This window comes from Erinaceus europaeus, chromosome 9 (genome assembly GCF_950295315.1).
Source record: "Erinaceus europaeus chromosome 9, mEriEur2.1, whole genome shotgun sequence".
NCBI classification, from domain to species: domain Eukaryota; kingdom Metazoa; phylum Chordata; class Mammalia; order Eulipotyphla; family Erinaceidae; genus Erinaceus; species Erinaceus europaeus.
The window spans coordinates 46,227,501-46,242,045 of NC_080170.1; the positions used below are offsets into that span (position 1 = coordinate 46,227,501).

The 14,545-nt window shown below is 42.2% G+C and overlaps 1 long non-coding RNA gene across 1 annotated transcript; it reads right to left on the reverse strand.

The window, feature by feature from the left end:
• Window positions 1-1,498: 1,498 nt before the first annotated feature.
• On the reverse strand, window positions 1,499-3,414 carry LOC132540198 (uncharacterized). Its single transcript, XR_009551416.1, has 3 exons — window positions 3,248-3,414; window positions 2,947-3,149; window positions 1,499-1,723 (listed from the first exon to the last, which is right to left on the reverse strand). It is a non-coding gene; the product is annotated as an uncharacterized LOC132540198 (long non-coding RNA).
• Between the last annotated feature and the right edge of the window lie 11,131 nt (window positions 3,415-14,545).

Genomic DNA, 14,545 nt, shown 5'->3' on the forward strand with positions numbered 1-14,545 from the left:
CTCCTCACCCCCCCCCTTTTAAGCTTTATTTCACATGAGAGAAAAAGAGTTTTGTGTGAAAGAGACAAAAAGAAACCAGAGCACTACCACTGTATACGTGGCACTGGGGATTGAGCCAGAAGCCTCACCCATGCAAGGCATGTGCTCTGACAACTGAGTAGCCTTTCCTGACTGCTACAAGAAGTCTCCCAAAGGAAAACTTGAAGGGGAATTTTCAGCTACCCTACCTACTACCTGAATTCTGAGGCTTGAAATTCATCCTCAAGTTGTTTGGTGATGGTGTATGTGTGCACATGGGTCTGTGATTTTTTTTTTTTTTTTTTTTTTTGCGAGCACATGAATACAGTTCAGTGTAAAACTGTTTGTTTGAAGAGAAGTACGGAAATGGCTTCTTTCTGAGGAGGGGCAGCCTCCGTGCCTATAAAAGAAGCGCAATGACCCCAAACACAGAAAACACATTTTTTTTCAGGACATGCTGAGGTAACCAGTTTTAACTTGCCAAAGGATGCTTTTCCACTTGGCTCACAGCTCTTGGTTCACATTGGATGATTTTAGCCATCCTACTCATTTTATTTCTAATGCTTTATTCCTTCTTGGGCTGCTCTGTGGAGGCTGAGCTAATGAGGAATTGCTAATTCCAGAGCTGCTGTTTGTGACACTAGGTAGAAGAAGATTAACTTGGGTTTTTAGAAATCTTGTTTTCATCCTCCATCTCCCTGCACAGCTTCAGAATACTCCAAACGTTAAAACTTGATTGTGGTGTCTTCTTTTTCTTTCTTTCGTCCTTTCTCTCTCTCTTTTTAATTTTTTATAAAATGGAAATATTGACAAGACCAGAGGATAAAAGGGGTACAGTTTTATGCAATTCCCACCACCAGAGCTCCATATCCCATCTCCTCCTCTGACAGCTTCCCTGTTCTTTATCCCTCTGGGAGTATGGACACAGGGTCATTACGGGGTGCAGAAGGTGGAAAGTCTGGCTTCTGTAATTGCTTCCCCGCTGAACATGGGTATTGGCAGGTAGATCCATACTCTCAGCCTGCCTCTCTCTTTCCCTAGTGGGGCAAGGCTTTAGGGAAGCAGGGCTCCAGGTTCAGTCCCCTGCACCACCATAAGCCAGAGCTGAGCAGAAAGTTCAGTATGGGAAAGGGTAAGAGTAACATTATAGTGGAGAAACCTAGCAAGCATGACCTCCACCACCTGTCAAGGTCAGCATCCACACAAATCATGTTGCTATCACATTCCCTTGACCCGGTAAGAGGAACATGACACTTCTACGATCTTCTTCCCCAAACCCATACCCTCAGATTAATGGTGAGAAAAAAGAATCAGATAAGTACCAACTGAAGGACAGTCTATAAAACATCTGAGCAGTCCTTTAATTTTTTTAAAAAATTTCTTTATTGGCAGATTAGTGGTTTACAGTCGACAGTAAACACAATAGTTTGTATATGTGTAATATTTCCCAGTTTTCCACATAACAATACAACCTCCACCAGGTCCTCTGCCATCAAGTTCCATGACCTGAACTCTCCCCCTCCAATCACCCCAGAGTCTTTTAATTTGGTGCAGTACACCAACTCCAGGCCAAGCTCTGCTTAGTGTTTTCTCTTCTGATCTTGTTTTTCAACTTCTTCCTGTGACTGAGATCATCCCATATTCATTCTTTTGTTTCTGACTTATCTCACTTAACATGATTCCTTCAAGCTCCACCCAAGATGGGCTGAAAACAGTGAAATCATCATTTTTAATATCCTCAAAAATTTTAAGGTCATCAAAGATACAGTCTGAGAAGTTGACATGGGCAAGAACTTCAGGAGATGTGACAACTATGACACCTAGACACCTCGTTGAGGCTGGGCTTGCCAGGCTTCCCCACCATAATGTTGAGTTGAACCTAGGCCATTTGGGTCCAAAGCCAGTGTTCTTTGAACCTCTGTTACTTGTGAACTTAACTCCTCCAGTTAAGTTAACTCCTCCTCACATCCCAACACTCAGGGGCTCATACACTCCACTAGCAACAAGCCTTGTGTGCTCAATGGCCACATCTACAATGACCCCTGGTGCCAGCGGCTTTGTGCAGACCCTAGAGACATAAAGGGTTTGGGGTGGGATAGAGAGCAGGGTAAGAAAGCAGCTGTCTCTGAAGTGACACCTGGTTTCTAACTACACCCTTGGCCCCCGTCCCACAATCAGAACCCCTACAGGGATTTGGGGTGGTACCAAATCCCATCTTCTAGTCTACCCTCATCCTAAATCTCATGTTGTACCCATCTGAGATCTTGGCAACAGCCCAAGTTTGGGGCATGTTCAAGTGGTTTCTCTAATGAGCAGCAGGGACCCCACAGATGTGCCTAAAGGAGAATTTGGGCAGCTGAGTCTAGTCTCCCAACCCTATACTTCAGAAAAGCCGCTCCCTTTTATTTACAAAACAAGGCAAAACTGTGTACACCAGCGCAAATGAAGAGAACTTAGTTCTCTTTCATGTTTGCAGAAAATGCACCTAAGGTTCAGAGGAAGCCATTGGAAGCACTGGTTTCTCAAAATCTTTTTTTTTTTTTTTTTAAATAAATCTCTTAATATAGTCAGAAAGTTCCCAACTGAAGAAAGACCCTTAGGAAGGCCAAAGAATAGGTCCATTCAGCCACTTCATAAATAGAGGGGGCTGCTAAGTCAAAGATTCCCTTGCAACTTCCTGCTGGGAAAGTCCAAGCAAGTTTAGTTCACCCTGAGGGGTGACCCAACCTCCGGAACATTCTGCTTGTTTTCAAAGTCTCCTAGGGTGTGGGGTGATGGTGGTGTTTCCTCTCCCCCCTTTTTGGTTATCTGTGTTTTCTAATGTGCCTACAGAGGACATGTATGGCTCCTATCATAGTAGAATTAAAGACACAAAAATGTATGTATATGTGAAAGGTCAGATTGTTGTTTGGGCAGGAAGTCTCTTACCTGGAAAAGCATGATGTGAACAAGCGCAGGAGGGGTTCTTCCTGCGAGCTGCAGGGCTTGGGACAGGGCCCTAGTCAGGGGGAGGCTCTTCTATGCTTGCAGCAGGACTCTGGGGAATTCTATCTGCCCTGATAGTGGATAGGGAAGCCAGCAGACAGCTTCGGTCCATAGAATTAATAAGTAGATGTAAGCCAATATGATATCTCCTCAAAGGAAGAAAGACAATTCAGAAAGAAAAAAACCAAAAAACGATCTATGTTTACAGCCAAGGTTGGAACACATCAGTATAAATAACTAATACCAGCTTATGTGGAAAAGGCAATTAAGGATATATCAAGTGACTTCCAAAAACAAGGCTTTCATCCTGAAGCTGTTGTCTATTTCTTTTTTCAACTCTGCTCAAGAAAGAACAAGAGAACAAAAACCATCTAAGGCTGACACATGAAGAAGGCCTTGCACTAATCTCATGGAGTCCAACTTTCCTTCCCCAGAGTATTGTAGTTTGGGAAATTGTTACCCCTCAACTGCTGTGAAGACACAAGCCAGAAGTGTTAAGTTTCTGTAAAAAGCCAAATAGTAAATATCAAAATTTGATGATGTGTGGATACCTGGTCTCTGTTGTATGCTCTAAAACATGTAGAGCAAAAGTAGCCAGAGAGGAAGGGTGTGACTATGCTATAAAAGAATTTCCCAGAAGTAGCTGGTGGGCAGGACTTGGTCCACAGTCATAGCCTGCTGACCTCTAGTCTAGGTTAATCATAGTTACACATCCCTATTGTTAAGTGATGAGGATAGCAGGATTAAACTACCAAGCACAAAGCATTTTCCCAGTGTTTGTTATTGGTTCACCTATACTCACCAAATCAAAAAGAGGAAAGTTTTTGCTGGGTGTTGGTGCACCTGGCTAAGTGTTACAACCTGAAGGGGGAAAGCTTCACAAGTGGTGAAGCTGTGTGGCAGGTGTCTGTCTCTCTGTCTCTTTCCTTCTCTATCTACCCCATCTTCTCAATTTCTTTCTGTCTCTATCCAATAAATAAAGATAAAAAAAAAAAAAAAAGAAAGAAAGAGGAAGGGGCCAGGCAGTTGCACATCGGGTTAAGTGCACATGGTACGAAGTGCAAGGACCTGTGTAAGGATCCTTGTTCGAGCCCCCGGCTCCCCATCTATAGGGAGGTTGCTTCACAATTGGTGACGCAGGTTTGCAGGTGCCTCTCTTTCTCTCCCCTACCCCCCCCCACGGCTTCCCCTCTCCTCTCAATTTCTCTCTGTTCTGTCCAACAACAACAGCAATAACAATAACAACAAAATGGAGAAATGGCCTCCAGGAGTAGTGGATTTGTGATATAGGCACCCAGCCCCAGCAATAACCCTGGAGGCAAAAGAAGAAGAAGAAAAAGAAGAAGAAGAAGAAGAAGAAGAAGAAGAAGAAGAAGAAGAAGAAGAAGGAGAAGGAGAAGGAGAAGGAGAAGGAGAAGGAGAAGGAGAAGGAGAAGGAGAAGGAGAAGGAGAAGGAGAAGGAGAAGAAGAAGAAGAAGAAGAAGAAGAAGAAGAAGAAGAAGAAGAAGAAGAAGGAGAAGAAGAAGAAAGGAAGAAAAGTAAGATTTATATGTGAAGTGAGGGCAAGAGGGGTTTGATCTCCTCCTTCATACATGAGTAAGGAAGTGGGTATATATCTATATATTTTACCTAAGCTCCCAGTAGCCATTTATTACATAAGTTGCAGGGACTGATTCATTGTTTTCTTCAGCACAACTTTGTTTATCAGGATAAATCTGTGAGATTGCACTTCCTTTAGGTTCCCCCCCCCACCGCCCCGTTCCCTTAATGGCTAAGAAAGTGTGTTTCAGTAACATCATCTTGCCATTCTTTGCCATAGATTACTTAGAGTAGAGTTGTGTGCTTTGTGTATGTACTCACTCTTTGTGTGTGTGTGTGTGTGTGTGTGTGTGTGTGTGAGCATTAGGGCCTTGCACATGCTTAATTCTACCATTCCTAGTGTTATTATTTTTTAAATTTCAGATATTTACTTACATTTACATAAAGACAGTAAAAGACATACAGAGAGAGACAAAGGGAGAGGCCACAGCATCTCTCCACTATCCACAGAGCTACCCCAACCCCCAGCATCACAGTGTTTGCATATGATGCTGAATCTCAAGCCCAAGTTTCATGAGTAGTTAGGTACACAGTGCCCACTACGTGAGCGAAACCCCCCAGCTCATTATGGAGCTGTATTCCTTACCAAGTATTTATGCTATGCCTGACTCAGAGTAAATGCTAAAAAAAAAAAAAAAAAAAAAAAAAAAGAGTAGAATAAGTAAATAAAATAACGAGCAAAGCAAAATATTTTATTGTGGTGAAATGTTCTTTTAAAAAAAATTTTTTTTTTGGTTATCTTTTATTTATTGGATAGAGACAGCCATCAATTGAGAGGAAGGGGAGATAGAGAGGGAGAGAGACAGAGAGACACCTGCAGCATTGCTTCACCAGTTGTAAAGCTTCCCCTCTGCAGCTGGGGAATGGGGGCTTGAACCTGAGTCCTTGTGCATTGTAATATATGTGCTTAACCAGGTGCGCCACCACTGGGCCCCATGAAATTTTCTTTGTAAAAATGATGTCACTGGTCTGAGCCCCACCACACTGAAGGAAGCGGGAAGCATTGGTGCTGTGCTCCTACTCTTTTTTGTCTCTCTCTCTCTCTCTGGTCTTCTCTCTCTCTCCCCACCCAAACCCCCATTTTTCTAGCTAAACAAAATGGCCTCACTGAACTTCTCAGTCATAAAATGGTGGCTGAGTTCATCGTGAGAGCTTTGCTTTACAGATAGACACGGAGGAAAGTACACCGAAACACCACAGCACTGAAGTTTACCCAGCATGGTGGGAGCCAGACTCACACCTGGGACACACAGGACAAGGCAGATATACTACCCATGTAAGCTATTTTGCTAGCGTCAAAGTTTTATAAATTAAGAAAAAAAGAGAATTTAATCCATGGTCACTGAGAAGATAGATTATAAGCACATCTTCTTGATTCATATTATTATTATTTAACATTTTAAAGTTATCTTTAGTTATTGGATAGAGATAGCCAGAAACTGAGAGAGAAAGGGGTGAGAGAGAGGGAGAGAGACAGAAAGACACCTGCAACACTGCTTTACCACTCGTGAAGCTTTCCCCTTGCAGGTGGGGACTGACGGCTTGAACCCAGATCCTTGTGCACTGTAATGTGTGAACAAGGTGCGCCATCACCCAGTCCCCAATTCATATTATTTTCTATTAAAAGCTAAATTCATATAATCAAAGCCAGCATTTATATGTAAATTATTTATATGTAAATGACTGTGACATTTAGAAAATGCCAAAAGGAACTTTCCTCTCTCACTCTCTCATAAAAGTAGAGGAAGTACATAAGAGAGTTGGTCATATTTCCAGATGGAAATACCATCATGTGCTAGCAGGGAAAATTCAGGAGATTTGGGACTGTTTTCCTAAACAGTTAAGGTTAGTGTCATGGAAGCACCCCACTCCCAAAGCCTCAGTGGGTGATCCCCTGACAAGCAGCCTGCTTCTGAGCTGGGGGCAGTGATCCAACTCAGCCCAGCATTCTGTATGTCCCCGAACTTCTGGTATGTTTCAGACAGAAAATTCCCACAGTGGTTGGTGGGTTGCGCAAGACCTGGTTCTGACAGGCAGCTCATTGAGTTTCTCTTTATTAAGATAAACTTATTTGGGGGCTGGGAGCTGGTGCACATAGTACAAAGTGCAAGGACTGGCTCAAGGATCCTGGCTTGAATCCCCGGCTCCCCACCTGCAAAGAGGTCGCTTCACAAGTAGTGAAGGAGGTCTGCAGGTGTCTATCTTTCTCTCCCTTTCTCTATTTTCCCTCCCCTCTCAATTTCTGTCTGTCCTATTCCAATAATTAAAATAAAATAAAATAAAATAAAAATAAATGGCCTCCAGGAGCAGTGGATTCGTAGTGCAGGCGCAGAGTTCCAGTGATAACACTGGAGGGAAGAAAAAAAAAAAAGATTCACTGATTCATAAAGTTAATAAGAACTCTCCAGCAAATCTCAGCAGGAAGATTTAGAATAGAGATAATACTGCAACAGCAGATATCTCTAAGAGGAGTCTCCATCAGGTTCTGATGGCTTAAGAGCTGCCTCTTTATGAAGATGATCCTGAATATAAGATTAAGATTTAAGGGGCCAGGCAGTGGTACACCTGGCTAAGGGCTGAGGACATACATTATTATGTGCAAGGACTCAAGTTCAAGCTCCAGCTCCGCACATATGGGGAGGAAGCTTCATGAGCAGTGAAGCAAGTACTGCAGGTGTCTCTCTTTCTCTCCCTCTTTACCTCTTCCCCCCTCTCAATTTCTCTCTGTTCTAGTAAATAAATTAAAAAAGAAAAAAGAAAAAAATAGCCACCAGGAGTGATAGATTTTTTTGTGTGCCGGCACCAAGCCCCAGCTATAAACAAATAAATAAATATTAATTTTAAAAAACCAACCAAAGCCCAAAAACTTAAGCTAAAAGGAAATGTTCTACCTTGAGCTCAGCAGCATCTACCCATGTACATGTAGTTTATGTCTGATCTACATACAATCCATTTGACTTTACCTAAAATACAATCACTTCTATATAAACAACACATTTGCAAAACCAAGTAGCCAAATTCTTCTCCAGCTGATATATATATTTTAGTTGCTTCCCAGGGTTGTAGTCACAGAGGACTCTGAGATAAGAGAATAGCCAAGGCCTGAGTTGCTCTGATAAAGCAGTGACGGTTAAAGCTTGCCCTGCTGTGTATTCATACTCTTGTAGGCAGACCTTTAAAGCAATCATCCAGATAATTTGGGTCAATAATACATCCACCTAGAATAGCTAGACATTTGAGGGAAATGTATCATTTTGATTTAAACAGTCTGAGTTGCTGCTTTAGTTCTCCTAAGCTATGGAGACATATTGAGGCTATGGGGGATCTTTCAAGTTAGTAAGGAATGTCCCTAGATTTTTCTATGATTATGTGTCTCCATAATTTCAAAATCCAGCAACCCCACTTTTTAACCAGAGTCAAATATGATCTGGGGGTTTTCTGCAAAAGGGCCACCCAGGAATGTTTGGGGATTTCTGTGTAAATAGCCCTAGAAAAGCTGAGCCCAGAAGAGAGCTCCTAGATTCTGGGATCCTTCAAACTCTGTGCTGTGCTTAAAATAATTTCCAGGCATTTAAAAAAGTTGGAGGATTGAGTCACTTAATCATGTATCATGGATCAAAGTATCAGACCAAGAGGAAAGCATGTAGGCCTGATCCGATGATATAAAAGGATGCTGTTGCGTAAGAAGCTGACACTCTCGTGTCCCACAGGTTCCCAAAGGTAAGTGATGTGAGCAAGGATAGACCCCCTGAATCGCCAGCTGCTTCCTGTAGAGAAGAATGAGTAAAATGCTCTTAAATTATCCTGTGCTGTGTTCTATTGCTCTTCATCATTTGCCTAAAGATCCAGTTCAATATTTAAAGATATTAACTTAGTGAAAGAGATAGATAGGACCGTCCATGTAGCAGATGGGCTGCTGAGCCTTCACTCTTGCTAGTCCTGCTAAGCTACCTCCCATGACATTTTTTTTTTTTCCAGTAAGAGGCTTACTTCTGTTTTCATGCTGCAGTCAAACAATTATGCTAAAGGAAGGTGTTGGCATGAGTTTGTCCTTGGCCACTCAGAATGAGGATGTTCAGGGCTGGGTGGTAGCACAGCGGGTTAAGTGCACTTGGCATAAAGTGCAAGGACCAGGGTAAGAATCCAGGTTCAAGCCCCCAGCTCCCCAAGTGCAGGGGGTGTTGCTTCTTTCTCTCCCCTTCTGTCTTCCTTTCCTTTTTCGATTTCTTTCTGTCCTGTCCACAATGACAGCAATAACAACAACAATAATAATAAAAGCAAGGGCGACAAAAGGGGGAAAAAATGGCCTACAAGAGCAGTGGATTCATAGTGCAGGCACTGAGCTCCAGCAATAACCCTGGAGGCAAAATTACAGATGCCAGACCTTCCACCTTCTGCACTCCATAATGACCCTGGGTCCATACTCCCAGAGGGATAAAGAATAGGAGAGCTATCAGGGGAGGCGATGGGATACGGTGTTCTGGTGGTGGGAATTGTGTGGAGTTGTACCCCTCTTAATCTATGGTTTTTGCCAGTGTTTCCTTTTTATAAATAAAAATTTTAAAAAAAAGAATGAGGATATTCATTAGAGCAGGTGGTGAGGGGTGAACTCAGCAGGGGAGCCTCCAGCTCCCCACCCCACCCCCACCCCCCCAGAGCCAGGCTCACAGAGGAGTTGGCACAGTCAGTGTTGTAATCATCAAATTGAATACTAGATGCCTAGTACTAGATGCCTAGTACCTAAAGGCAGAAGAGTAGTGTTTAGAGATGTTGTTGAGTTCTTCAGCCCTCATCATTTATGAAAGGAGGAAAGTTCCAGGTTGGAATTAAAAGCACAATTAGAGACACTGTTTCCTGGACTCCTTGCTTACTCCTGAAAGGGTGGGTGAGGATCTCTGATCTAAGATGTCCCCCACCCCTTCCCACTTATCTTTCAAACTCTCACTTGGTGGGGGTGGGGGTAGGGGGGGACTAGCTTTCACTCAAACCTGAATCAGTGTTCAGGGTTTAGAGTTTGGGAACCATAGGCAGCCCGGTAACATTTCAAGAGGACACAAGAATGCACATCCCAAATTCTATTGAAGTCCCTTCCAGAAATTTTCAACCCTCTTGTTTTTTAAAGAGAAGGGACAAAGAGAGAGAGAGAGAGAGAGAGAGAGAGAGAGACTCCACAGCACCACTCCATCATGTACTGAGCTCCCTGGAACCATCTATAGTTCTCCCATGTACAGCCAGGGCTTGAGCCTAGGACTGCACAAACAAACTGTGTGCTTTAACAGGTAAGCTGTCTCCTAGGTCTCTCTTGTTACTATTTTTTTTCCCCCTTCTCTATCCATTTCTATTTTTCTTGAATGTTGGTCCTTCTTTTCTCTGCTCTCATTTGTCATATTGGTGAACAAATCCTTGATCTGAATATTTCTGTCTAATATTTCTGGTGTAAAAAAAACACCAAAATAAGACACAGAGGGAATAGTTATTTCTATGTAGCTGCTGATTTCCTAGCACACCCCAGGCCAGCAGATCAATAGCCAACCCCAGAAAGGGATCAGCTGCCTTTGCTAAGTCCAAGGCATCACTCCCTGAAGACCAGCTGTGGGAACGCAGTAGAAGGGTCTGCAGAAAATGGAAGTGTGCCACTTTAGCCAGCGTGCTCATCGAGGGAACAGTGCTTTCTGGAGTCCCTCCAAGCTCAGAGAATTTACCCAGCCGATCCAGGAAGCACTGGGTCATTTCCATTTATGGACATTTTCCTTTGCCAATTAAGAACAAAGGGGAGCTGCTCCGCCCCTTTGCTATATTTTACAGTTAAGATTTTTAGGCAAATGCTGACATACTTAGAACTCTGGGGAGACTAAGAGCAGGGAATGGTGACAAGCCACCCTGGCTACTGCTGGCACGCTAACAGCCAGTGCTTCAGTTTTATCACAAGTGACTTGGAAAGTGGGTGGCATGCCACACATTCCTGCTGAGAGTTAGCTAAGGTAAGGATGGAATGCAAGGCACAAATCAACATGTCACTCTCAATTCTATAGGGGAGGCTGGAGTGGAGAGAAGACAGTCCTCAAAAGTGACTTATACAGCAGCAAAAAAAAAAAAAAAAAGTTGTCCTGGGGAGCTGCCAATGCAAAAAAGGACAAAGGGGACTTTCAGGGGCACAGCCCTCCAGCCACGCCCATGGAAATGCCCTGTGCCTCTACTGATCCTGGGACCTCACTCTAGAAGGATGTGGTAATGTTGGAGAAGAAAGAAATCCAAGAGCTAAATTCTAGCACACAGGACCTAGCCCTGTTGAAATCTGTGCCCCTAAGCAAACATTTCAGAAAGGCACCTCTTACTTTCTGTAAATTAGCAGGACAGGTTTTCAGAAAAGGCAGATGCTTTGTGATCTTAGATGGGGAAGGCATTTCTCAAGCTGGGTATGAGCTTATACATTTGAAGTGAGGTATTTTAATTAGCCACTGGAATTTTCAAGATTTTTTTTCTTATTTGTATTCTGGTTTTATTAAAGTATAATTTACATGCAATCAAACCTACCTACTTAAAGGGTACTATCCTATTTTCAGATACTGAAATATATTTCAGAATATTTGATGCTCCCAAGTTATCCTAATGCCCCATTGTAATAATGTCTCTCCTTCTGGCAAGCACTGATCTGTTTTTCTTTCCTGATGTCTTATCTTTTCTAGAATTTCATATAAATAGAATCATAGAATCTGGTATTTGTGATCTGCCTTCTTTCACTTAGCACGAAGAGTTGAGAGATTTGTCTATGTTCAGTCCTTTTTACTGTATGATCATTTATTGCTAATCCATAAGAAGATTTCTCTCTTTCTCCTTTTCCCTCTCCCTCTTCCTCTCCCTGTCCCTCTCCTGCTGTACCAGAACACTGCTCAGCTCTGGCTTATGGTGGTGCAGGGGATTGAACCTGGGACTTTGGAGCCTCAGATATGAGAGTCTCTCTTTTATTACTATTATCATTATTATTATTTATTTTTCCTTTTGTTGTCCTTGCTTTATTGTTGTTGTTGTTGATGTCATCATTGTTGGAAAGGACTGAGAGAAATGGAGAGAGGAGGGGAAGACAGAAAGGGGGAGATATAGATAGACATCTGCAGACCTGCTTCACCACCTGTGAAGCGATTTCCCTGCAGGTGGGGAGCTGGGGGCTTGAACCAGGACTCTTATGCTGGTCCTTGCACTTGGCGTCATGTGTGTTTAACCTGCTGTGCTACCACCCAATCCCCATGAGAGTCTCTTTGTATAACCATTACACTATATACCCCGCCTGCCATAAGAAGATTTTTATCAGGGGGCCAGGTGGTGATGCACCTGGCTAAGTGCACAAGGACCTAGGTTCAAACCCCTGGTCCTCACCTGCAGGGGGAAAGCTTCACAAGTGGTGGAATGGGGCTTCAGATGTCTCTCTGTCTCTTTCTCTCTCTATCTCCCCCTCCCCTCTCAATTTCTCTCTGTCTCTATCCAGTAATAAATAGATAATAACATTTAAAAAAGAATATTTTTATCTATATTTGGGAATTTTTTTATTTATGTTATATGGAAAAGTAAATAGATTTTTACCATATTTTGAAAAGGCAAATGTTAATTGAAGTTAATCACAAGAATCTACTCCAACTCTCCATTTCCCCTGAAATATAAGATTTCTCTCACCCCATATTTAAAAGGGATTCCCAAATGCAAACATTTTTAAAAACCTTACCATGAAAATCTGGATATAAAGGAAATTTAGAGATATGTCACAAAATACAAATGAATTAACAGCTTCTACCTAGATAATGATAAGTTAGACATGAACCTAGATTAGACCAAGAATCAATGGAAGTTGGAAAATTATGCTTGGACAGTCAATTCCTATAACAACAGAGGTCATTAACTCACTTAGTTTTCCTAAGAAGTGTACCAGGAAAGTGTATTGTAATTTTCTTTTAAAGATTTTATTTATTTATTAATGAGAAAGATAGGAGGAGAGAAAGAGCCAGATATCACTCTGGCACATGTGCTGCTGGGGATCAAACTCAGGACCTCCTGCTTGAGAGTCCAAAGCCTTATCACTGCGCTACCTCCCGGCTCACGCAAAAGTGTATTATTTTTATTATCCTCATTTTATAGATGAAGAAATTGAGACTCAGAGAAAACTAACCTGACTTGATGAGGAAAAAAAATATCCAGTATTTAACCTTGAAAATCTACTCCTGGGCTTGGAATTTTTGATAACACCCTCTCCAGCACTATACTAGAGACAATTTCTCAAATTAGCTACAGGGGTTGATGATTTCTTTCAATGAGGTGGGAAATGAAGCCAGAGCAGAACCTGACATGTTGACAGGTATGAAGTGGCCCTGAATAGGGTGAAGAGGGGTGGTAGGAACTGAGACACACTGGATCTTGCAGGTGGCAAGAGAGGCTGCTAGATGGCCTGGTGTCCAGAGTACCCCCAAGGGTCCTTCCAGAACTAAAAAAAAATAGAAATACTTGTTTTGAGTTCACTGTGGCCTGGCTTTGTGAAAATGTGTGAACAGTTGTTTGCAATCTGGTCTGGTTGTAATGGAAGCTGAGAAATATCCATCTACTATGTACTGAATCGATTCTATATTATGATTTTGTTTCATTGTGTTTTGATGATGCTTTTAAATTTGACCCAACAAAGCACCTGTGGACTCTGGCACTAGTTTGCCTAACACTGAATCTTGACTTTGTCTGTGGCTTTAAGTGTGTTAACTTCAGCTTTCTGTTGCTCTATCTTTTCATATGTAAAATGGGAAAAATTAATGGCATCCTAGTACATAGCATTGTTTTCAATTCTGAAGGGTTACTCTGTAGAAAAGACATAGAACAATGACAAATGGTAGAGACTGTAGATGTGGTAGTTAACATTATCATCTCAAGATAATAGTAGTTGAAAATATTTGCTCCAACTTTTAAGATAGAATAAATTATAGTAATCTGTACTGGACTTGAAGGTAAAGAAAATTTTATCTTCAAGACTTTCTTTGGCAGGACTCTCTTCCCTGTTCCTGCAGGAGTGTGTGGGCGGGCATAACACTAGCAGGTAGAAAGGTAAGATGAGAGAGTTCAGGACATGATTATAGGCTCTCTGATGCACCAACTCCTGGAAGGGAAAATTCTAAACACCTATTTTCTTTTTTTCCTTCTTCTTTAAATTTTTATTAGCATTTAATACTGGTTTAAAAGATTACAAGATCACAGAGGAACAATCCTACACCATTCCCATCACCAGAGTTCTGTGTCCTCATTCCCTCTGTTGAAAACTGCAATGGTTCTCCCAAGGTCACAGATTGGGGTTGAATATTGTTTCTATATATATCTGGTTTTTAAAAAGATTTTATTTATTTTATGAATGAGAAAGATAGGAGGAGAAAGAGAAAGAGCCAGATATCACTCTGGTACATGTGCTCTCGGGAATTGAACTCAAGACCTCATGCTTCAGAGTCTAGTTCCTTAGCCACTGTGCCACCTCCCAACCATATCTGGGGTTTTTTCATCCATTTTTTCTATGGCTCTGCCTTCCCTCCCTTTTTTTTTCAGATTTAAAAAAATTATATTTATTTATTCCCTTTTGTTGTCCTTGTTGTTTTATTGTTGTAGTTATTATTGATGTTGTTGTTGGATAGGACAGAGAGAAATGGAGAGAGGAGGGGAAGACAGAGAGGGGGAGAGAAAGATAGACACCTGGGAGTCGGGCGGTAGCGCAGCGGGTTAAGCGCAGGTGGCGCAAAGCGCAAGGACCGATGGAAGGATCTTGGTTCGAGCCCCCAGCTCCCCACCTGCAGGGGAGTCACTTCACAGGCGGTGAAACAGGTCTGCAGGTGTCTGTCTTTCTCTCCCCCTCTCTGTCTTCCCCTCCTCTCTCCATTTCTCTCTGTCCTATCCAACAACGACATCATCAACAACAATAATAACTACA